Source organism: Cololabis saira, chromosome 14 (assembly GCF_033807715.1).
Source record: "Cololabis saira isolate AMF1-May2022 chromosome 14, fColSai1.1, whole genome shotgun sequence".
Lineage (NCBI taxonomy): Eukaryota > Metazoa > Chordata > Actinopteri > Beloniformes > Belonidae > Cololabis > Cololabis saira.
Genome location: NC_084600.1, coordinates 25326546 through 25350674, shown reverse-complemented (window position 1 = coordinate 25350674; position 24129 = coordinate 25326546). Strand labels below are relative to the sequence as shown.

Here is a 24129-nt window from a genome sequence, read left to right as displayed (position 1 = left end):
GAGATGAAGGCTGAATATAGGGGTAATTTTAATTAAAAAAAGAAAGAAGAAAAGTAGCCAGTCACACCCCCCTGGTCTGCGGACCACTCAGGTGATCAGAACCGCAAATGTTGTTTGTAAACATCCGCATTTTTGCCCACCGATTACAAATGCACAGCCAGCAGCGCTCCTTTCAAAACACAACATAAAGCTCCAAGTCAAGACCAAGATGGATATACGTTCATTTTTTTAAACCAAAAGAGAAACAGACGCAAAACATTGCCGAAGCTGCTGCCAAAAGCTGTGCTGTGCTACCAGTGACAGTGAGTCGGAGGAGAGCGACTGCACCTGCAGCCACCGCGTCAGCGACCCCCCCAGTGTCTAACACCGGCTCACCTGGCAGCCGGCCATATGATCAGCGATGACCCGGGAGGAGGAGGAGACTGCACTGCCGATAATATTGGTCAAATTATGCTCAAATCATTGTTACGCAACTGTTTTGGGTGAAAAAAAAACTCAAAACGAGGATTCCTCCCTGTGGCTTCACCAAATATTTCAGTCACCCGCCACCTATGTCACTATGATAATAATTATAGTCATGTTCCTTTTTTACTGTAGATGGTTGGTTCGCTATGTTTTGGTAGAGCTTGTGCGCACTGCCAGCTGTTCTTCATGCAGGGGAGGGGCAAGGGATTTCTTAAGGGAGAACCGCCGCACCCCGCACCCCCTGGCAAAAAGGTCTTCCTGCGCGCCTGGTAGAAGGGCAACATTTATGTACAAAAAATAAAACACTGCATGTCATTATAATATTGCTATTGTTAATTAATTTTTGGGGTTCGGTATAGCCCCCACCGGAGAGAGAACTACATCAGCCACCAGTGGTTGTAACAAATACAAAAAAATACACACATTTTAAATCAGTCGCCTTCCACAAACCTGTTCTCTGATTGGTTAATCGTTGCCAGTGATAGCAGACACAGAAGTTAGTGTGAGGTTGGATTATAATTGGATTATGATGTAGATTTAAAAATTGGCTCTTAAAACCTAATGTTGGCTTGACGTCTAATTATAGTAAGGTAACATTGAGTAAATGTTGGATGGTTGCTTGCCAGCACTACAAAATTAGTTATCTAATGTTGTCTGAAGTTGCAACCCGTATCCAACCAAGGACCGACTTTAATACAACATCCCTGTGTCAGCTGGGAACAGACCGACAATCAATCAAGTGGAGCGGGTTCGTCGCTTACCAAAGTTGCAATAAAACATTTTGACAGATTTTTGAGCGCAGTGTACCACATAAAATTGGTTAGAGGTCAGTAAGCACAACAAAATTCATATATAACGCGCACCTGATTATAGGGGGCACTGCTGATTTTTGATAAAATGCGGAAAATGGGTATGTATTTTTTCAAAATGAAGACCTTTTAAATATGAAATAAATATAAAAAAATTCAAAGTAAGATAACAGAACAGAAATATCTGTCAATATGGACGGTATCTATCAATAACTGTGTAAATTAAACCGATTCACATACATAGCTGATAGAAATCTATCAGCTGGAAATGATTTAGAATCATTTTAACTAACAAAGAACTTGTTTTTTAAATAATGTTTTTACTATAACAAATAGTGATCAACAGTATTGAAAGCCTCAGGCAAATCTTCAGAGTGCAGCTCAGTTTACTTTAATTATCAAGTGAATCAATTCCTGCAGAAGTTGCAGCAGTAATTGTGCTACCAACTAATCTCAAGTATGACTGCCATCACTGAAGCACATCATTATCCTCCAAGAAACCAGACAGTTTTGACTTGACTAGTCATTATTTTGGATACACACGGCAGAGTAGAAACAAGCTGCTGAGGTGTAAAATTGTGTGGGTGTGGAAGGCAAAACCCACTACAGTTCTGAAAATCAAAGGATGAGATAACTCCATTCACAACATCTGATGTGTTCAGACAGTAACAATGTGAGGATGAGTAACATGGCACTTGAAAACAGTGGGAACTGTTAGATAAAGGGATAGGTTCACAGGTGACATTTTAATGATGATGCAAACCGATGATGGACTAGCTCTTTTGTAAAGGAGATTGCAATATATGACAAATAAATACACCAGAATGTACATTAGTGGTTTTTTTTTAAATAGAACTGCTCTTCTTCTCTCAGTTAACGGTAACAAACAAAATTAAAAGCAATTCCAAAGATTTTTTTAAATATCCGTTATGTTTCATAGAACTGCAGTTTATTGTTAATTACCATTGTGAGACAACAGGGTAACAGTCAAACAATTATTACATTCCCCTGTGTAATTGATTTTATAATAAACCACTGACCGTTATTGTTGGCCCACCTCTAATTACAATGTGAAATCATCCTTGGATGAGGAGACAATCGTAACTTCTTTGCAGTCTAATTAAGAGACTGTTGATGTTTGCTAAGAATCTATTTATAGTGAAAATAATGTAATAATACATTATCAGAATCTTACCATTCATGTTTCATTATTTAAAAAGATATTTTATCATATTAATATAAAGATGATGTTTTAAGTCAGATCAATTGGAGCTGTAACTGTTTTATAACAAGAAATTATAATATATATATATATATATATATATATATAACATTAATTAAAGGTAAAATGAATATGAATCTTGGGAAAAGAACAAGGTTGAAAAACAATAAATAAAAAGGCTGAATCAATTCAATTTAAAAAATAATAAATATGTATTTTATTTTTTATAAGGGCCTTTCAGCGTCGCAGTAAAACATAATAGTATAAATAGTAAAGGCAGGTAAGTTTCAAAAGTGAGGTAATTCCAGTCCCAGAATTAAAAGGAATATGCCTGTCTAACAAGATGTATTTTAAGGTGGGTTTCTGTCATTGGATGGCTTACTCTCGGAGATGGGGAGAGAAGTTCAGAAATCTGGGAGCTCAGAGTAGAGCCATATTTCCTCCACGCTCTGAGGTAGATGAGCCATGACACTCTAACGGTGATGAAAACCATATTATTCTTAGGTGATATGCCTGCAGACATTTCACCTTCCTCGCATGATTTTATTGTTGATTGTTTTCCGGTAAAGGCAAGACAAGTTTATTTATAAAGCACGATTCAACAGTAAACTGGGATCAATGCCCAATGCAGTGACAACTAATAATGAAAGCTGCAAGCAGCGATGAACGAGCCCTCGCACCCTTGTGCACGTTCAGGCGGTCTTCAGGCCTGGACATTTAGCGGATTACACCACCCAAGACTCTCTATATCAAACCATTCAAAAGTTATGATAGAAAGTAGGAACTATCAGATATCGACCAATCAGATGAAAGGGCGGGGCTAATTTGCAGCAATTATGTTCAAGGACTCAAAACCGTGTCCGATGACACCACCCACGAGTCTTTGTCAAATCAATCAAAAGTTATGCCAGAAAATCAGAACTATCACATATCGACCAATCAGAAGAAGGGGCGGGGCTAATTCAGACCAATGAAGGTGAAGGAGTCAAAATCGAGTCCGATGACACCACCCACGACTCTTTATGTCAAACCATTAAAAAGTTATGCCAGAAAATAGGGACTATCAAATATTGACCAATCAGAAGAAGGGGCGGGGCTAATTCAGACCAATGAAGGTCAATGACTCAAAACCGAGTCCGATGACACCACCCACGACTCTTTATATCAAACTATTCAAAAGTTATGGCAGAAAGTAGGAACTATCAAATACGGACCAATCAGATGAAGGGGGGGCGCGCTTTTTGGCGTCTATCGTCGCCACGGTAACGCTTTTGACTGAGAAAAGTAATGCGCGTCGTCGCAGGATTGAGACGCACATTTTGATGTATAACACACCTGGGTGCACGTTACGGTTCGGGCCGTATTAATGGCCGAAGGCATGGCATAACATTCGTCAGAAAAAAACATTGCACTGTAAGTGCTCGGGCCCTAATTATAACCATGCAACCAAAAGAGTTAGAGAAATGGCAAAACATAGAAAGCTGATAAGAATTAGAAGTATATTAGCAATCAACTGTAATATTCTTTGTAGCAGCTGATTATTTAAAATAAAGCTTTAATCACAGATAATCCCAATAATCCCAGAGTAATTTTCCCAGTCTTTGATTTAACTAATCCTGTTTTTATGAAGTCCATTTCAGAGGTAAAACGCACGCTGTTAACATTTTTCTCTGTATCAACACAGCAGTTTTGCCTGAATTACTATGTAAGAAACTCCAGAAGATGTTAAGAACATGTAGAATATCTTCTATATGTTTATTGTGGAGAGTTCAACTTTATCTGCAGTCATCTGTTGGGGGAGGAGCATCAGAGCCAATTACTTAAATTTAACAAACTGATAAAGAAGGCTGGCTCTTTTCTGGGGACTGTTCTGAAGCCTCTGGAGATGATTTTACAAAGGATATTTCTTCATAAGATGAAGAATATCATGGACAACCATGAGCATCCTCTTCACAACATATTGATTCAGCAACAGGGTCAGAGGCTTTTTCAGATCCACTGCAACACAGACCGCTACAGAGGATCCTTCAGAAAGCTACAGGTGCACTTCAGGAGATTCTTGCTGCCCATAGCAATAAACCTATATTGGTTTGAACTCGTATGAATTGAATTAGTGAAAGCTTTAGTTTTTGTTGGGATTCAAAGAGAGATTAACTAAAGTTAACAATAACAAAAATCTAAATGTGATCATTTACATTTTTTTCTTCTCCTTTTCAATGTTGTACTCAACTCATTCTGAGCTGGGGTTGTACATTGCAAAAAGAAGCTTCTCAAAGCAATGTCTTTGCATCACTCTTCAAGGCATATGTATTTAGAGGGTTGTTTGTGCCATTCCATTTTGTCCAACCCTCATTGATAACCTAAGTTATGTGGAAATATCAATACGAAGGGGGGAGGTTCTACCTTGAGCAGGGTCTGTTGTAGAGTACTGCTTTGCTCTCTACAATTTAGAAAAAATCCAGCTGTATATGACTCAATATGTAACTCAACCCCAAGTGCAGGCCATGGTTATATCCTGCCTTAATTACTGCAATTCCCTCCTAGCCAGCCTTCCAGTTTGTGCAGTCACACCGCAGAATGCGTTAATCAAGCCAGGTTTTTCATTGAGCTTCACATGTGGCTGCTCCAATAAAACAGAAGTCTCTGTCGCTTATCTACAAGGCAATCTCAGGGTCCACACCTGCGTATATGAACTCAATCGTAAAGTCTTACACCTCTTCAGGAGCACTGCACTCATCACAAAAATCACAGTTGAGACTGTTGTTCCACTATTGAGGAACAACGTAGAAGAAGTTCCCAGTGGCTACAAGGTCAAAACCGTTCCTCTCTACCCTGAAGAACCTCTTGAAACCTTTTCTCTTCCAAGAACATCTTCTTTCATAAACTGTGCCATCTTTTCATCTTTCTAAACTGCACTTTACAGTAATGTCATCTTACCTGAACTTATTTGAATCCTGACATAACTGCACCTACTTTGTGATTTACTATAGTACAGTGGTTTGATTATATTCTTCTGTTGTCATGTAATCTCTGCTTTGTAACAGAACCTTACAAATCTAGGCAGCTAATTGAATAACATTTATTTATATGTGGGGAGTTCCTAGTAAAGTAAGGTGATAGTAATTTCAGACACCCATGTACTCAACCACTGAAAAAAAGATTTTGACCTCCTGTATGACAAGTATTACTATTTTTGTCATTTGTCATTCCATTTGTCATTCCTTGGCAATGGTCTCTCTCCAATTCCAATTCTATCTCCAATTATTCTAGCCTACAATGCCAATCAAATGACTGTGTACACATTTAAAACCTTTATGTACACCATAGTTGTCAAATAAAAATCTACACAGTATGCAAGTTGAATCCACTTTAGCTTTAAGCATTAAAGAAAGGGAATATACACTATATCCACCGGAAAGAATTACAGAATACATATTACCTCTGTAAAAAAACAAAACACAAAAACACCCATTGTGAAATGCAGAACGAGACTCTCTTGAGCCGGCTTACTGCATTTAAAGCAAAACAGCTTTACTTTGTCATATGCTCTAGTCTCAAGCCATCATGATGGATACAAAAATATGTCTGTCCTTATCAAGTGTTTCCACAGAGAGCTAAAATCTCAAGAAATTCAATGTGACTGTGGAGTGTGAAATTACCATGCCTGTGTTGCATGAGCCCAGTAATTCTACCTGATGATAATTAATAACGATCCACCAGTGAGGCATTCATGCACAGCAAGTCTGCCGCACCCCTGTGGCATTTGACAAAGCCAGTGTGGAGACAGTGGTTACACATGTGAGATGAAAGGGAAACATGATGTGAACTGGGAATGTCTGTTGCGTTCAAGCTTCATCAGGTGTGCGACTGGCTTTATAATATGTGTGTAAAAAAAAAAAAAAGAGGGAAAAATCCCTGAGCTGAGTATGTAACTATATCCATGTGGTGTGGTAATTATCTGATATAAAAGCTTTATTTCTAAGAGATTTGCAAAGCCATTTGACATTGTTTTAGGGGCCAAGGAATCTGAGTCAATTGAACAGTTCATTTGAAACCTCAAGATTTGAACCCTGGGATATTATGGTCCAGATGGGTTTTTATAAACTTTTGAGCAGCATAGTTTGGTCATCACACAAATGTAATAAATCACACATTTTTGACTGAAGACATCATTGTCATTGTTTTCTTGTTAGTATGCACACGCCTTAAACAATCTTAGGCTAATTTTAAAACCTAATAGTTTAATAAAATGGTTTGAATTATGGCACAGCTCATAATCCAATTAGTTGATTATCGTGTCAATAAGCAATACATTATTCAACTATTAAAATAATAATAATACATTTTATTTATTGCTGAATTTCTACACCTAAAGTTACCTAACAGAAAATTTAAGAATGAATCCAGAAAATAGTTGTTAGTTGCAACGCTAGTCCTGTGAAATTGGTCACAAGATAAATAGGCTGCTGGTAATTTAGTCTGTACCTTTAACACACTTGTCTAGAAGATTCTGATTTCCTCAGACAACTTCAGTGGACATGCTCAGAGAGATGACTTTTAACCCTTTAAATTGGCAGAATCACAGCTGGCAAGATTGAAAACATCTGTGATGCTAATTATAGGATGGACTGTTCAAAATTATATCATGTTTTTTATATACATATATATATATATATATATATATATATATATATATATATATATATATATATATATATATATATATATATACGAAGGACACATTGCCGAAAACACTCTAAATCTTGTTCCGGATTTGCCTGACACCAATAAAACAATCAATTTTTTTTTTTTTTGCAAAAAAATGTAGGATAAAGATATCAACCTCTGGCCATGAATGGAGGCAATACATCTGCTCACAGGACATAGCACTAACCAAAGATGAGCCTCTTCATTAATGAACTGAGGCAACACATCTCATGACATGAAGTAACTCTTGACCACACTTGAGACTATTACAGCAGTATTTCCGTGAACAAAGACATCATGTTTAAATACAGCTTAATTGAAAAGCCATTATGGAAAGAGAAAATGTTGTAGACGCCAAGAGGAAACAGGATTCCACTCCAAATGCTCAAGGAGGAACAGCAGTGCTTAATGACAACTTTGCCTCTTAGCTTAGCTTGTGACAGCCATGTCCACCTACATGGATAAGTGAGTGTCATAGAATTTTATGAGACCCAACATTTGACAGCCACTTGGCATTTTCTCACCCTCTATCACTGCCCTTCATCCCTGCGGGGGTAAAACGGTTATACCTGTTATACCTGTATACCCAGTAGGTTATAAAAGGTTTATGAGTGAAAGGAATCCCATCATAAAACAGGAATGGGCACTGGATTAAGAACTGGAGAAACTACAAACACATTACTGTGAAGCTGAGGTTTCAAAAATAAACAAATAAATAAGTATCTGGAAGAATCATAACCACTTTTTGAACCACCTTAGTTTCCCTTTACATAACACACATTTTATGCACATCTTGTTATGTGCTATGTCAGTGTGCTGCTGAGATTAATTTTGGAAATTTAGATGTGTTTCTGTTGATAAGCAGTACTTGTCTAGCCTTATCTCTACAGAATGCCTTTTAAACAACAAATAGTTTTGACTTTGAACAGCTGAACAGAGATTTGATTCCTCTTTGCATTTCTCTTTTTCTTCTTTCTTGAATTCCTAAACGATGGTTAGGGAATTTAATGACTTCACAAACAGATTACATACCAAAAGTACCCTCTGAATATAAAATAATGAAGGTTGATGCTTTTTTTTTCCTTGCCCTCTTGGATGGTAAAACACATCTGCAAGCATTAGCTGGCTTTCATAGTGGCAGAAAAGGAGCACTCAATGTCATTTAGCTCTTCCCATGTCTATATCTGTTTCTTGGAACCAGTAAGCATAACATCTCCATTATGATAGAAACATGAAAATGTCCTTTACTGTGTATCCAAAATGGCAGGTCGTACAATGTGAGGGGTTCGACAACGGTCACACTGGTGTGGTGACAAAAGACTGCCTTAAAAAAATTGTGACAGTGCCAGCTATCGGACAACCCTGTCTTCCACAGCCAATTAAAATGCAACTTTAAATGACCCATTCAGAATGACGCAATGCTTTTTTTTTATGGTTTTGATTTAAAAGGGAACAAGAAAGCAAAGCATCACATGGCAAGAATCAAGACATGGCAATCAAGACACAAAAACACATTTGAACTTTCCTCTTCAACTGCCCTGGATTTGTGGTCTTATGAGGATTAGTTGTACGAACGAAAGATCAAACAGATGCTTCTCCTGGAAACAACCTTCCTGTTGTCATAGTTACTTATCATAAGATATTATAAAAGGCCCAAAATCCCACGTAGAACCTATTAAAGCACAACAGCAACCAAGCCAGTAGTTGAAACAGTTGACAAAACCATAAATCAAAGCTTTAGAAAAAAAGCTCAACAAAAAATCTCATGAAAAATCTCATAATCAGATCCAAAAGCAGATGGAACATGATCAGACAACAGGCTGCCACATGGGCAGTGCCATTTGTCTTTGGTAAGACCCTTCAAGCTAGACATGTGAGAACCACTTTCTGATCACATCCATCTATGTCCTCTCCAAATGAACTCCTGTCATTGACCACTCTTTGAATGAAATAACCCATGTTTTAAGTAATTACAACCCTCAACATAAAGTAGGGCTGGGCGATATGGCAAAAAAAGTGATCACGATTTTTTTTCCCATATTGAACGATCTCGATTTTTAATCACGATTTTTTTTAAATCAGAAGATCCCCCCCTCCCTTCTGGAATAAAATAGAAAGAAACCAGAGATTAGTTTTTTTTTTATTAACAAATAAAGCAAATAGCATGTTTTAACAAGAATCCAGAATGCTACCAGTGGTACCCACCGAAAAAAACTAGGGATGCACCGAAATGAAAATTTGAGGCCGAAACTGAAGCGGAATAAAATTTAAAGACTTGGCTGAATACTGAGTACTGAATAGCCTACGGAATGCGGTTGTTCACAGTTTTTCATTTATTTTGCCATTTTTTTCACAATTGCATAGATAAAATTGCAATGACATTATTAAAAACAAAAACAGTAAACTAATATGATTTGAGCCACTGTCAAGCAGCTGGCGATGCTGTTGCTTAAATTGACCAACAGGTGGCTCTCTAACATCACTGTTTGTTTACTGTGCGTGACTGACGCTGGTTGGTAATTAAAGAGTTAAAACTCACTCGCCACTTACAGGACTCAGTAGCCAGCAGAAACGGCAGTTTTATTACATTTATTAACTGTAGTACCGCTATTATGAGAGGTTATTTCTCACAGTATTAGCCTAAAGGGACTTAAGGCTGATTTATGGTCCCGCGTTACACCAACGCAGAGCCTACGGCATCATCTGGTGAGCTCTGCTTGTTGCCTCCGCGCTCCGACACATTCACTCCGCTGAGCGCGCACACACGCACGCACGCACACACACACCCATGTCGGGGCCGCGGAGTTTCTGAAGTCGGCGGTGATGAGTAATTTGTGGTACAAGCAGAGCGAATCACAACTTTAATGAGTGCGGTTCGAATACACAATACATCCATCACGAAGGGCATTTTGTGAATCCATCACACCCTCCTCCTGTACGCTCGGAAGAAGTTGTCCGGCGAAATAAATAAATAAATAACCGCTAACCGTGAGTCCCGGTCGGCTCGAAGCTAAGCTAACGCTAGCCTGCGGTTGTTGTCTTGTAGTTTTATTCTCTCTGGTCACGCTTGCTCCCACCAGTGCAGGGGAGGCAGATGTGACTAGTTTACTGCCTATGGTCATGCAACTTGCCGCGGCATGTCATGCATGATCAATTAATGCAGACAGCGCGGTGCCAGGAAAGCGGGTTGTGATTGGTTCTCGTGCACTTTGCTGTAGCATGTTTTGCACGTGATCGAGAAAGTAGACCCACAGCTGATCACCGTGATCGAGCTTAATTTGATCGCGGTCACAAATCGAGATCGTATAATCGCCCAGCCCTAACATAAAGGATGACATATTTCTGCAAAAGAAGAAACTTTTGGCCGTGGTTCAACATCATTGGATTGGAGAGGTTAATCAAGCTTTATCAAGTTTTTCCAGTTCTTGAGGAGAAGAAAAAAATCTGAGCAAAACAGTCAGCAGCACACTGTACTTCCCATTCATAGGGATAACAATGGGTAAAAAAGTCTTTTGACTGCATTTTTTTTCCACAGCCAAGTCATGAGTTTTCTATCAGTGGTCACTTCCTGGTGGTTGCTATAGGAAGCAACACAAGGGGGAAACATTTGAGAAAAAGGGGTATTGTGTGTATTTGTTTCACCTCGTGAGAAACATTATATTTCAGTATCACCTTGCCCAACTAACCATTGGCACTGTTTTCTTATGCATCCATAATGTTGTTTAAAGGTTTAAAACCACATTCTGTCTAAAAAAAATGTAAACCGCATAGTTAATGTATGTCATCACATTTTCAGTCATAACCTACTGTCACTTACTCAAAAATACACGTCATTATAAACTGCAGGTTAAATTGCCTACACTGACAGAGCAACACTTACTTAATCTCAGATATACATTTCATTGTCTCTTTGTTCCTGTTTACTGGACAAAATGAATACATTACTATATAATGTGAATAGGCTTGTTTGATTCAGTGGACACTCCTGTGGCTGCAGACACACTTCCAGTCAGAGATTACTGCTTCAACACAACACCTGTAGCAATTATAGAGTCACACTGCAGCATCACACAGGGGGATGCTTCTGTCATGGCTTTATCAGACCACAAATAACCCATCAAATTTCTTCCTGCATGCCATAGAAATAAACTGCATGCTTTGAAACAGTCCCGCTGTGTACGATTTAATTGGCACTAAATATGTAGCTGCAATTTGTTACAATTTCATTCAGATACATTCTTGACACAAAGATCCCTTCACGGACATCTGTATAGTGTAATTGTGGCACCCTTGGCATTTATTGTTAGTAATTAATTTGTGTTTTATCTTTGTTCTCCAACTAATACTTTTTTTGTTGTTTATGCCAATTCTCTATGGCTTCTGTTGAACAGAGATTTTCTGCACTTTATCAATTTACCTCTAGTGCGATACCGGATTCCGCCAATAGGTGGCAGGAGCGGTTTAGCTCCCTGTGTAAATGGCGCTGTAACCACTGCGTAGAACAAGTAGGAAAGCAAGTACACGGAGAGCAGCAGCGTCAGCAGCCAAATAGGCCGTTTCTGCTCATATGATATCCAGTGAAGGTTGCAGAAAGAACGGAGATTATGGGTAGCTGGATGATCATGGACTCATTTGCTTCACACCACATCAACAGAACCATCATTGTTCTTTAACACACTTCTTTGTGAGTTGTTGGATATTCTGCTAGACATTCAAACAATTCATAACACAGCATGACACATTTTTTCCGTCTGCAATTGTATTAAATGGTAGATTGGGGAGCCGTGGTTTCTCGGGTAAATCATTCAACTGGCAGTATATAAGTTTGGTGCTGTGATTCCTCACTCAAAGTGTAAAAGTGCGTAGACAAGTGTTGCATTATACAAATGCAATATATTTCAAATTCAAACAAAGGTTCTAAGTTTAAGGATATGCAGAGTTAACAAGCATAGAGTCCACATCTCACTGTGGCAATATTGGATGTATGGCATGGAGATTATTAACTTTATATCTGACATTGTCATGTTATATTTATGAAAGAAAAGTTGCCCTTACATTAGTCACATTTTGAATGCAATATATTAATGAAAAACATAAATGCAATGTGCTGTCATAAGTTGTCATCTTTGTTTTGTGACCGTGGCTTTATAACTCTGGTAAGGCCATCCACGACAAACAGGTCCTACGTCAAAAGCCAGACAAAACTGGCCCTTGCCCAGGCACAGGGTCACCAAGGCGTCTGGACTCAATGGCGAATGCCTGGTGGCTGGGCAAGCACCCACGGGGTGCAGCCGGGGACAGTCCAAAAAGATAACGTGGGTCCCCCTTCCCATGGGCTCAAAAGAATGTGTGCATGCACAAAAACCTTCGCCAACCTCGCCATACTACCTCTGCTAGCGTGCTTCATCGTGCTGTTAACTTATGCAACAACCTACCCATAACTTATTTGACATATGCCAGCATATTCGCAAATTTTTTCAAAAGTTCCAGGATGGAGTTGAGGATGCAGTGGAACCTAAAATGTGCTTATTTGTTGGTCACTTAGGAGGGCCAATAACAGGTGCAACAACAAGGACTCTCAAAACTGCTCTATATATATAACAGACCTTTGAAGACTTTAATGACAGCTAATGCTAACCAATCAGTTTATATATCCATGAATGCTCCAAGGAAGCATATACATGGAAATATCTTTTGAGCTGACAACAGGGAACTCTACTGGGACCAGTTTGGGACAGTGAGGGATGGACTACTGTCACAGTGAAGCCTTAATAACCACATTGTTTTTACATTGTTGGTTTATAAATCTCTGAATGGTGCCAAATAATACATATCTGATCTCCTGGTCTATTATGAACCAACCAGAGCCCTAGGTCATCAGGGTCATGCCTACTTTCCGTACCCAGAGTTAGAACCAAACAGTGAAGCAGCGTTCAGCTTTTATGCTCCTCACCCGTGGAACAAACTCCCTGAATGCATCAGGGCTGCTGAAACTCTCATGCACTTTTAGTCAAGGTTGAAAACCTTTTTATTTACTGCTCTATTTCAGTAATCCATCATATTGCACAACAACCTTTATTTGTTGCATGTCATTTGTTTTATTCCTTTATTTTTAAGTCTATCTTTAATTCTGGTTTTAAACCTTTACGTTTTAATGATTTAAAAAATAATAAGTAAAGCACTTTGAATTGTCTTGTACATGAAATGTGCTATACAAATAAACTTGCCATGCTTTGCCTATGATTGTGTGCAAATATTACTTTCATCCCTGTATGTAGTGGACTCATAAACAGATGGGTCCCTGAGGTCTTCAAGTCTTTAGTTGTTACTTGTTGGTTCTTTTTGCCTCTTTTAGGATCTTTAGAGCCATCTTACTTGGATGCTCATTTCCAGGAACTACTAATGTCTCCATTCATAAAACGTTTGTCTAACTGTAGACTGCTAAATGTCTAAACACTTTAAAATGATTAAACCTGATTTATTCTTCTCTGGTGAATCAATGGCGTTGCTACACAGAGCCTCTGTGAACGTGAACTGCTCCTCTGTAGAGCGTTGCATCCCCTGACGTGCACCTCAACATTTTCTGCACCATTTCCCGTACACTGTCCCTTCTGCTGGACTCCTTCAAAGGGTGCACAGACAACCTCCACATGAAGGTTAATGACAGCGTTGAGGCAACTGTATTCCCTTTGCATTGTTGTCAATGAAGTATAAACCATCCTTGAGTCTTTTCCAGCCTCATGCAAAACAGTTATAGAAGATCCTTCATCTTTAGGGGTTTTGTTTTAGTGAGGGGTGATTCACATCAGCAGATGCTTATAAACAGCAAACTCAAAGTGTTTGAGTGTTTTATTATGAATCAAAGTAGAGGGGCCCAGCACCTTTTAACTTATTAATTGGAATAAAGGTGAATACTTTTGATTACAATTACTATTCATTACAGCAATTAGTCTATAGGTTCACACACTTTTCCCCAAGCATTGTGAATGTTTAAAGGGTGTGATAAATAAACACGAGACATTTGTGTTTAGTGTCTGCAAAATGTGTGTCTATCAAAGCAACTTATGTGAAGATCAGATATCATTGGCAAATAAATATGAGAAACCAGTTAACTTCTAGGGGTTCACATACTCTGTCTTGCCATTCTTACCAATAAAAGGTATCTTAAAGTGAAAACACTAACCAAATGCACCTTCCTTGAAATTACAATAAAGTATAATATATGCTAAATTTAATTAGCAAGTTCACAGCACTATTGAAGTGAAATTAGTTAAAAGGTATCAGAAATGTAATGCATTGGAACAAATGTGACATTGATTCTATGAACTTATTGCAGTGCCTCTTATTTAAAATGATTTAATGTTTAATTTGATGCGTATAAGCTCTTGCTTGCGTCTGACCTACATTTCCAGCAAAGGAAAAGAAGAAAAAAAATCCATTCACAGCAGAGGAACTACTTCCATTTTTTTAGCTCAGTTTCTCACACCATGACAGAATGAGGACAGTATAATTGATATATGGCGATAAAGATTTAGCTTTCCCAGCAGAGCATAACAAATTATGAATTGAAAAATAGTTGCACTTTATATCACACTACCCTAATTATGACAAGATAAAAGTTTAATTATGAAAAAATTGCCTTCACTTTTCCAGTAAGTAGGTTATTTAAATGTTTGACAAATAGCGAGCAGAGCACCAAAACTTGTAGGGTAGGCTAAATATTCTGAATATTTAAATGCTTGTAGAGCAAACTGAGGATCTTCATCACTGCAGAGACGTGGTAGTTACCCCATTACTAAACTGAGGTGTGTGTCTGTCTCATGTTTGATACGACCTATTCATACAACGCACGTGAATTCTTAAATGATGCTTAAATGAGCATTTTTCATAGTGCTGGAATAATTTACCTATAAATAAATGTATTACTCAAGAAGCTGCCTCATGTCAGCGTGAGCACACGATAAGGAACGCAAAGCTTTGTGCACCCCTTTGTGTACTTGTGTAGCCTCCGTTTAATGTATGTGTATGTATTTGTTTCTGTTAGCCTGTTTTTTCTATCAGTGCTGCTAAACAAGGAACAATGATACAATCATATTTCCATGCTTGCTTATCATGTGGCTTTGATCATACGATAATGTCCTCTCACAATTCCCCCTCACACACACCTACAGTAACAGTACACACACACACACACACACACACACACACACACACACACACACACACACACACACACACACACACACACACACACACACACACACGCACACACCTCACTGTAATTAAATTGCTGAGTACCCCTCTCCCACCACCACCCCAACCCCACCTCCAGCAGATCTTGTTTGCCTCATTAATTTTAATGCATGACCTTTCCTGAGAACAATGATCAATCAATAGGTGTTTTCCTTCATAAAGCCCTTTCAAATTAAAATCTTTGGGTGAATTAAAAGTTTTTCTGAGCTGAAGTTATGATATGCAACCGTTCATGCACAGGCTGGGGAACAAGTCAATCATCACAGGCCTTTATAGGGCATATTCTGTATCTACTAAATGAGGGACAAATAATTAACTGCCACTGATGGCATATTCTAAGTGAATTATTGTCTTTATTTAGTAATGTGGCTCTAAATACACATATACATGTTTTTAAACTTGCTTTTGGTTAGTTTATTTTAATTTATATGAATGAAATTGTACGTATACAGACACACACACATGTATATATATCCGTCCATCTATTTTCTATACCTATTTTATTCAGCCAGGGTCAGCTGGAGTCTCTCTCGAATTTCATTGCGACTTTTATTAGATGTCCAGTTTTATGATTAGAAGTTAGATCAGTTGACACAATAAGGTGGTGAAATCTTTTTCAATGACATACTGATAGCTTTGGAACCATTGAATAACTTTATGGCAAAATATACTTTATTTTTAGAAATCTTTCAGGGAAAGTCAATAGCACATAAAATTGATCTGTTGCTTTAGTCATTTTTCCTTTTCAAAACTTATATCTATCAAAAAACAGAACCATCTTCCAGCTGGGCTTGGGGAGCGTCCTCCAGACAACTGCTGCATTATTGATCAGATATGCTGAAACCACCTGCCTCTGCATCTGAGACTTCACAAAGTTCTTAAAAGGTATCTGTAAAGCAGCCCCAAGTGTTTTATTTCAACCGGGCAGGCAATCTGTGGTCTATGAGAAGAACATGTGTAAGTGAGTGCCAGCCAAATTATCCAGCTTCAGAACTTTCTTACGGTAATTAATTTTGTTTGTCATCTTCTAAACAACTTTGTATGCTCCACTATAGCCTAAAATAATTCAAATCACTCTTCAATTATTTTGATCACTTTATAAGTTTTAAAGAAGAATAAGGTGCATACTCAGGAATTATGTCTGAATTATTATGAATTATGAGTTTGGGAAAGGTGGAAAAGTGGCGTGGCGTGTCAGGGTTTCACCATTCCTGTTTTATTTTTCCTTATTAAGTTCTGGTTTGACCTTCCTGTTTCCCATCTGCTCTGATCGTCTGCACCTGTGTCTCGTTATCCCTTGTGTATATCTAGTCTTGTCTTTCCCCTGCACCCTGCTGGTCCGTATTGTGTTATTGTATTATAGAGTTTTTGCCATCCTGCCAAGCAGCGCTTTTTGTTGGAGTTCTCCTGAGAACTCCTGCCTCCGGCCTCCTGCTCTCTCCTACATCTGGGTCCGAACAACAACCATATCATAACAGAACGAACCAGCCAGCCTGGACCCACCAGGAAAGAGTGTGGATCTATGGGAGTTCTTCAATGGTGACCAAGTGGAATTCTGCCACCGTATGGTGAAAAGGACAGGGACCTGCCGCCAGCCCCAGCCTCTTTCGGTGGGAGTCCTGGACGCACGTCATCCTTTTCCCGAGGTGGTCCCGGACGCACCCCAGCCCCCCAGGTTCTGTCTGTCCTGAAGCCCGCCCCCTCGGATTCTTTGTCCCCCGAAGCCGGCCCCTTGGGTTCTATGTCCCCCTAGGCCTCAGTCCCGAGAACGCCCCCGAGCTCAGTGGCGGCTGCTGGTCTTTTAAGGAGGGGAAGCTCATTTTCACCTTACTTCATAAATTCTACCCTCCGTTCCGGTGTTCTGCCAATTTCTGCTGCTTTGCCAAAAAATGCTACCTAAGGGTTTTCTACCTTTTGTAGAGCTACAATTTTACTGTGTTTTACTCCCTAGCCCACTTCCTTTCCCCCAAGTGGTCCTTGTCGCTTGCCAGGCTGTCATTGTAAATAAGAATGTGTTCTTAATGACCTGCCTGGCTAAATAAAGGCGAATGACTGAATGAATATCAAATAAAGCGATATAATTGTTTTTTTTTCTCTTTATCGTATAATGTTGACAACGTGTAATGCAATTCATGTCATGGGTAGTGTATTTTGAAGGATCAAATACTAAACATTACATATTATCAATTTTACATCGTGCAAGAAATCATGGACGTGCCAATCAAACTTTGAAAATCCACTGTGCGTGTGCGCAGAACCACAAAGTAGCATTTCTCGGCAGGTAGAATGGATTGGCAGAACACCGGCTGTGAATGCTTTGCAACAGTGGAGCGGCTCACAGCAGCACCCGCTGCTCGTTGGGGACAATAACTGTAGAGCAACAGAAGTCAGAGTCTCCAATAACACCAGTACAGTCTCCAAACACCAGAAACAAGTTGCTGAGTGTGTCACTTATCGTTTTAACAAAGACAAAAGTCACTACGAGGATTTCCAAACTCTCCAGATCAACTCCGAATGACGGAATGAAGCTACAAAACTTCTCCGGCAGTGTTTATATCTCAAGATCACTGATTCGCTCATTTCGCTGTCAATCAGAAAGGGATTCAGCCTCAGACAGATCATCCAATCATCATGCAGAAGCGCAGCTTCCATGCCAGGCACAACCACTGCCCCATAGACCCCCAGAGATGCTGAGCGTCCGATGGGCGGGACAAAACCGAGCATTTATCCAATAGCGGTCTGTTTGGCTGCAGTGGAACAACCCACTCCATGCTTCCCATAGACGCTGAGCTTCTGCATTGTGAAGCTGCAGGAATGAATGAGAAGAAAGTCACATCTGTGACCTGTGATAAGAGGCTTATTCTGAACTAAAGGTGAACACGTTATAGCACATATATAGTCAATGAAATATAACCACAAGAGTACATATTTGACCACTTATTTTTTGACATTTTAGAGGAAGCTGAGCTTCCCTTGCAGTCTTAGAGGAATCACCACTGATATATACACACACAGTCATGTCCACTCCTCCCATGCTACCACGATGAGTGCTTCTGATCACCGGCCCTCAAACTACAACTCCCAACATTCCTCAGTGCAGACTTAACCTGTGCCCTCATCACCTTCATCGGTTTCACCTTGTCTCATGCCTACTAATACCCTGCACATTCCTCAGATCTTTGTGTTAGAGATGCCCCGATCAGGATTTTTTAGGACCGATAACCGATCACCAAAAGCAGTATCTGGCGATCCCGATATTGCCGATCACAGTGTGAAATCCATAAATTTGTCAATATTGTTGTTTCATGTACACAACATTAACATTGTTTTATAAGGTATCAAAATTAGGAGATGAGAAACTATCATGAGTTGTCTGTTTTGCCGGCTGAGGCAATGTGCAATATTTCACCTTTTAGAGACGACTTAGACTTGTGTAGCTTACTACTGTAGTTTAAGCTTTACTGTGGCAATAATTATGTGCACAACACAACATGTGCACCAACACACACAACAGTAGACATGTCGCCAGTACTCGAGTTGTAAAAAAAAATCAGGGGGGATGGTGGATTTTATCATATTGGGACAGATAATTTGTGCTGATTACAAATAATATAATATATTACAAATAATAGCATTGACCAAAACACCTGCAGAAATACTGCAGGAATGACATAGCAGCAGTTAAATGCAGCCTTCTGTAAGCTTTAAATATCCACTGGGCTTACATCAAATACATCAAAACACAACAATAAAAAACAGTTTTCTGAACTTATCAATATGACTCTGTCCTTCACAGGATAAGTAAAATGGATCACTGCAAAAACTCAAAATCTTAACAAGAATATTTGTCTTATTTCTAGTTAAAAAGTTAAAATCTCATTACACTTAAAACAAGACTCATCACTGGAAAAAACAACAATTTTCACCTGTTTCAAGTAGATTTTCAGTTAAAATAAGTAGAAAAATCTGCCAGTGGAACAGGATTTTTTTTGCTTGTGATGAGAAGATAAATCTTGTCCCACTGGCAGATTTTTCTACTTAGTGAAAATTTACTTGAAACGGGTAAAAATTGTCAAATAGCCTTAGTTATTTTTCTGGTGATGACTTTAAATGTTGAAATAGCAGTAAAACCACATTCATTGATGAAATGACATAAGGGATGGAAAGGGGGGATGGCAGTTTTACAGGGGGGATGATTTTGACTGTTTTTATTTCAGGGGGGATGCCATCCCCCCTCATCCCCCCTCAACTCGAGTACTGCATGTCGCCCTCTTAGAGTTGATACAAGTTGTAAACAACCTTAGTTTTCCTGTGGAAAAATGTTATTATGAAAGCTTTGTGAAAGCTTTAGCGATAGCATCCGCCGCGTGTGACCCATGAAACTCTTGTGAGTGAGGCACAACTCTTCACACTAGAACTCCAAATGTCACTCGTGAAGGCGACTGACACAACTGTCGTCCTGCGTAAAGCTGTGGATGTGACTGTATATTTGATTTGATTCGATTTGTTTATTTGCACAACATAAAAAAAACGGTACAAAAGTTTAAATAAACATAAAAAAACATGAAAATATGTGCAGGTGAGAAAGGAAGCCCTAAATGGGCTTATTCAAAGTTCTCACCAGGAAAAATACATTGTATTGAAATAATAGCAAGAACAAAAAAACAAAAAAACAAAAAAAAACAGCGTTCAAAAAAGATGGATATAAACAGACAATTTCTCGGTGTGCACGTGCAGAAGTGAGTCCACATTAAGTGGAAGCACTTCTAGACGCTTGGTCAATAAGGCTGGTCTTCAATCTCTGTTTAAAACTATTAATAGACAGTGAAGATTTTGCGATAAGTATATGAGAGATATACTAGTTTGGTATATACTCCGTTCATCAGTGAAATATTTACGACTCTGAAGCGCATACTGTGGACCCAAGCTGCTAACGATGCGTTTAAACCCGGTATCTTCTACAAAAGGAAGTGGCTGATGATCAAGGCATATGAACCCATTACCTTACGATGTAGTTCTTTCTTCTTCCTGCTGTTGTTGCTGTCGTTTATAGGTCTCTGTTACAGTTAGCGGCGTTACTGCACACTACTTTTCTTTATCTGCCTTAGCGGCAGCCAACTTTGTCTAATCAGCTTCGTTGTGTTGAAATTCTTTTGTAAAATTCCTCCTCGGGGTATTTCCTTTGGACCTTGCATTTTCAGTGTTGATGTTTTGTAGAGACTGTCACGCCCCCTTCTAGAGACTATCACGCCACCTTAGGACACCTCGGTCTGAGATGTGGGAATGCAGGCGCGGGCAGCAATTTGTTCTTTGTAAACGTCATTGGATCGGCCTGCTTTGAACTATTATTTCGAGAACTCCGATCAAAACCGATTATCAGCCAATCCTGATCGGTTGCCGATCGATCGGTGCATCTCTACTTTGTGTACTATTGTTTTGTTCACATGTCTTATGATTGTTGGTCTACACGACTTACCTGTGTCCCTGCGTGCGTCTTTACGCACTGTGATTTCTGTATTAAATCCTACTTCATTAACTCTGCACTTGTGTCTGCCTGCTACTTTAAGATCCTCACACACACATACTGGTCATGCTGAAGGATATTACAAGCAACATAACGTTTTCCACAGCTTCTCCAGTCCTTTTCATATCCCTCACACATGCTCAGCATGAACCCGCTCTCATCTACTTAATAGTGGACCTGCCAATTCTGGTTTTCTATGGCAATTTGACCTCCACAAGTCATGACTTAGTACAGGGCCCTGCTAAGGAAGTTGGGCCCTCGGGCCACTGTCCTGAAGTCTATTTCTGACTGTCTGGTCAGAGACATTCATGTCCTGCTGGAGGTCATTTTGTAGGGCTCTGGCAGTGCTCATCCTGATTTTCCTTGTAGAGAGGAGCAGATACCGGCCCTAACAATGGGTTAAGGGCCCTCTGTTTAGGTTTCCTGGAGTCTCTTCCATTCTCTCGAGACTGTGCTAAGACACAGCAAACCTTCTGGCATTGGCACATATTGATTAGGTGTCCTGGATGACTGCCTGGTCAACCTATGTACAGTCAAGATATCACCTCATGCTACCAGTAGTGACCCTGACCCTAGCCAAATGTAAATCTAGTTGAAAACAGTCAGAAAAGATGAGGGGAAAAAAGATTGTGGTTTCTGAAACCATTCGTGTCTTTATTGTCCATGTTGTGAATTTTATTAACACTAAAGCACCTGAAACTGATTAACAACTCCCTCTGCTACTGACCTGATCAATATCCCAGAATTTAATTGACCTGATGCTATACTCTGATAGTTCAATTTTCTTTTGAAGAGTGTACATTCGGTCTCCATCATGTTTGATGTTTACCTTTTCTAAATGAAATATTATATATATTTTCCTTTTAACAGTAAAAGATGAATAGTACAATGCATGTAGCAAAGAAAAGGAAGACAATATCTTAAGAACAGAGTGTACTTATGACGTTGTGAGTTCTTATGTGCTGCATCCTTGAAACTTTGCAGCAGGGTTTAATGTTGAAAAATAGACCTAGAATATAACTATTACATCACCTTTTGTAGGTGAACAGCTTTTCATTGAAAAGGTCTTCACTGAACCAGCCTTAGAAATGAATTAAGATCAATTAACACTGTATCTGTAGCAATTTTAGTTTTTCTCGTTTTTATCCTTGTTTTTCTTCCAACGAAATGAGGGCCTTTTTGCCCCCCTAAACGTGCCCCAAAAGTCACCAAATTTTGCACGCAAGCCAGGCCTGGCACCCGTTGTGTGTTTTCCTGTGTTTCACTCATTTCAGACTTGCAGCAGATGAGGCTGATGATACTTCTACAGTAAATAATAAGATAGATAGATAGATAGATTTATTATAGTACCCTTGGGTAAATTTGGTTCACAGTGAGTGCCTCATCATACAATCTAAAACCATACACTCAACAACACAGGATAAGATAAAGTGACAACAGCTTTGGCTAAAAGAACAAAGAACAAGAAGGACGGCACCAAGATAAGAATCAAAATAAGTTAAAACATCAGTAGACTAAAAACACAAAATATTAAAACCAAGCAAAAGGATAAAAAATGTGCCTTTTCATAAAAACAAGATAAAGGAAACAATACAAAACATAAATACAAAGTTATTTATGTTCGAACTGGATCGATCTGAAGAAAGGAAAGTGAAGAAGGGTGAGGGGCACCACTCAATGGATCATATTGGTGTACCTCTGCAGTGTAGGTCTATAGCGGCATATTGAGGATGAAGCTATGTTTAAGACGAGCTGCTTTAGTCTTGTCCTGTAGCTGCAACTACAGTATGAGTACTGGCTCTAACACACTAGATTTTACACTAACTATAAGCTTTACTAAACACAAAAGTTTTAAGTTTGGTTTTAAAGGTGGAGGTGGTGTCAGCCTACTTAACCCAAACTGGAAGTTGGTTCCACAGTAATGATCCCTGATAGTAGAAGGCCCGTCCTCCAAATCTACATTTGGATACTGTAGGAACTACAAGTAAACCTGTGCTCTGAGAATGGAGAGCTCTATCATAAGACACAGCAATGTGTTTGCGCTACTGCATTTTGGTTCAGCTGGAGGATATTCAGGGAATTACTTGGACACCCTGCTAATGATACATTACATAAATCTAGAAGTTAAAAACGTGTGAATTACTTTTTCAGCACCACTCTGGGAAAGGATGCTCCTAATATGTCTGGAAAATGCTGTCTTACAAACCTGATTAATATGCTGTTTAAATGACAAATCCTGATGAAAATAAGTGTTCAGGACCAACAACAATAACCTTAGTTTTATCAGAATTTAAAAGAGAAAGGCTAGGGGACATCCAGTCTTTAATGTCCTTAAGACATGTCTGAAGTTTGGCTAATGGTTCTGTTTCATCTGGCTTCACAAATACAGCTGTGTATCATCAACATAGCAATGAAAATTTATGCTGTGGCTTTGGATAATACTTCCCAATGGCTGCATGTACAAACTGAACAATACCAACCCTAGCACTGAACCCTGCGGGACACCGTAGCATACCCTCGTCTGAGCAGACGAAACTTCATTAACATGAACGAACTGGAATCTGTCAGATAGTTTTAATTTAAACCAGTCTGGAATGGTCCCATTAAACCCATCAACATGCATGAATTTTAGATATAAATGGAAATTGATCTATTTTTTGCCAGTATGTCTGGGTCAACAGAGGGTTTTTTGAGTAAAGGTTAAATTACTGCTAGCTTAAAAACATGTGGAACAAGTCCTTAATTTTAGGGATATGGATAGGTTGAACTGATCCAACGTCAACGTACCGAAAAGAGAGAAAACATTTTCAGCTCAAGGAGGTCTATAAGAACAAAAAATCAGTCTAGAGTCAGATCAGGACCTGAGAAAGTCACTGAAGCTAAAGAAACGCCCACAGCGGTTGGCGGGTGGACCTGGTTGATGTCTTCTTTAATTCTGATCATTTTACTGTTAAAGAAGCTCATAAAGTCCTCACTAGTGAGAGCTGCAAGAATGCATGGCTCAACAGAGTTGTGACTTTTTGTCAGCCTGGCTACAGTGCGGAACAGAAAATGTGGGTTTTTTCTATTATCTGCTATCAATGATGAAAAATATGCCATTCTAGCTTTGCAAAGGGGTTTATTTATGATGCTTATGTAGTTAACGGATT

General features: G+C 39.1%; 1 protein-coding gene across 2 annotated transcripts in view; it reads right to left on the bottom strand.

The window, feature by feature from the left end:
• Window positions 1–24129, bottom strand: part of opcml (opioid binding protein/cell adhesion molecule-like) — a 564503-nt gene that overhangs the window by 21368 nt on the left and 519006 nt on the right. The window lies entirely within an intron of this gene.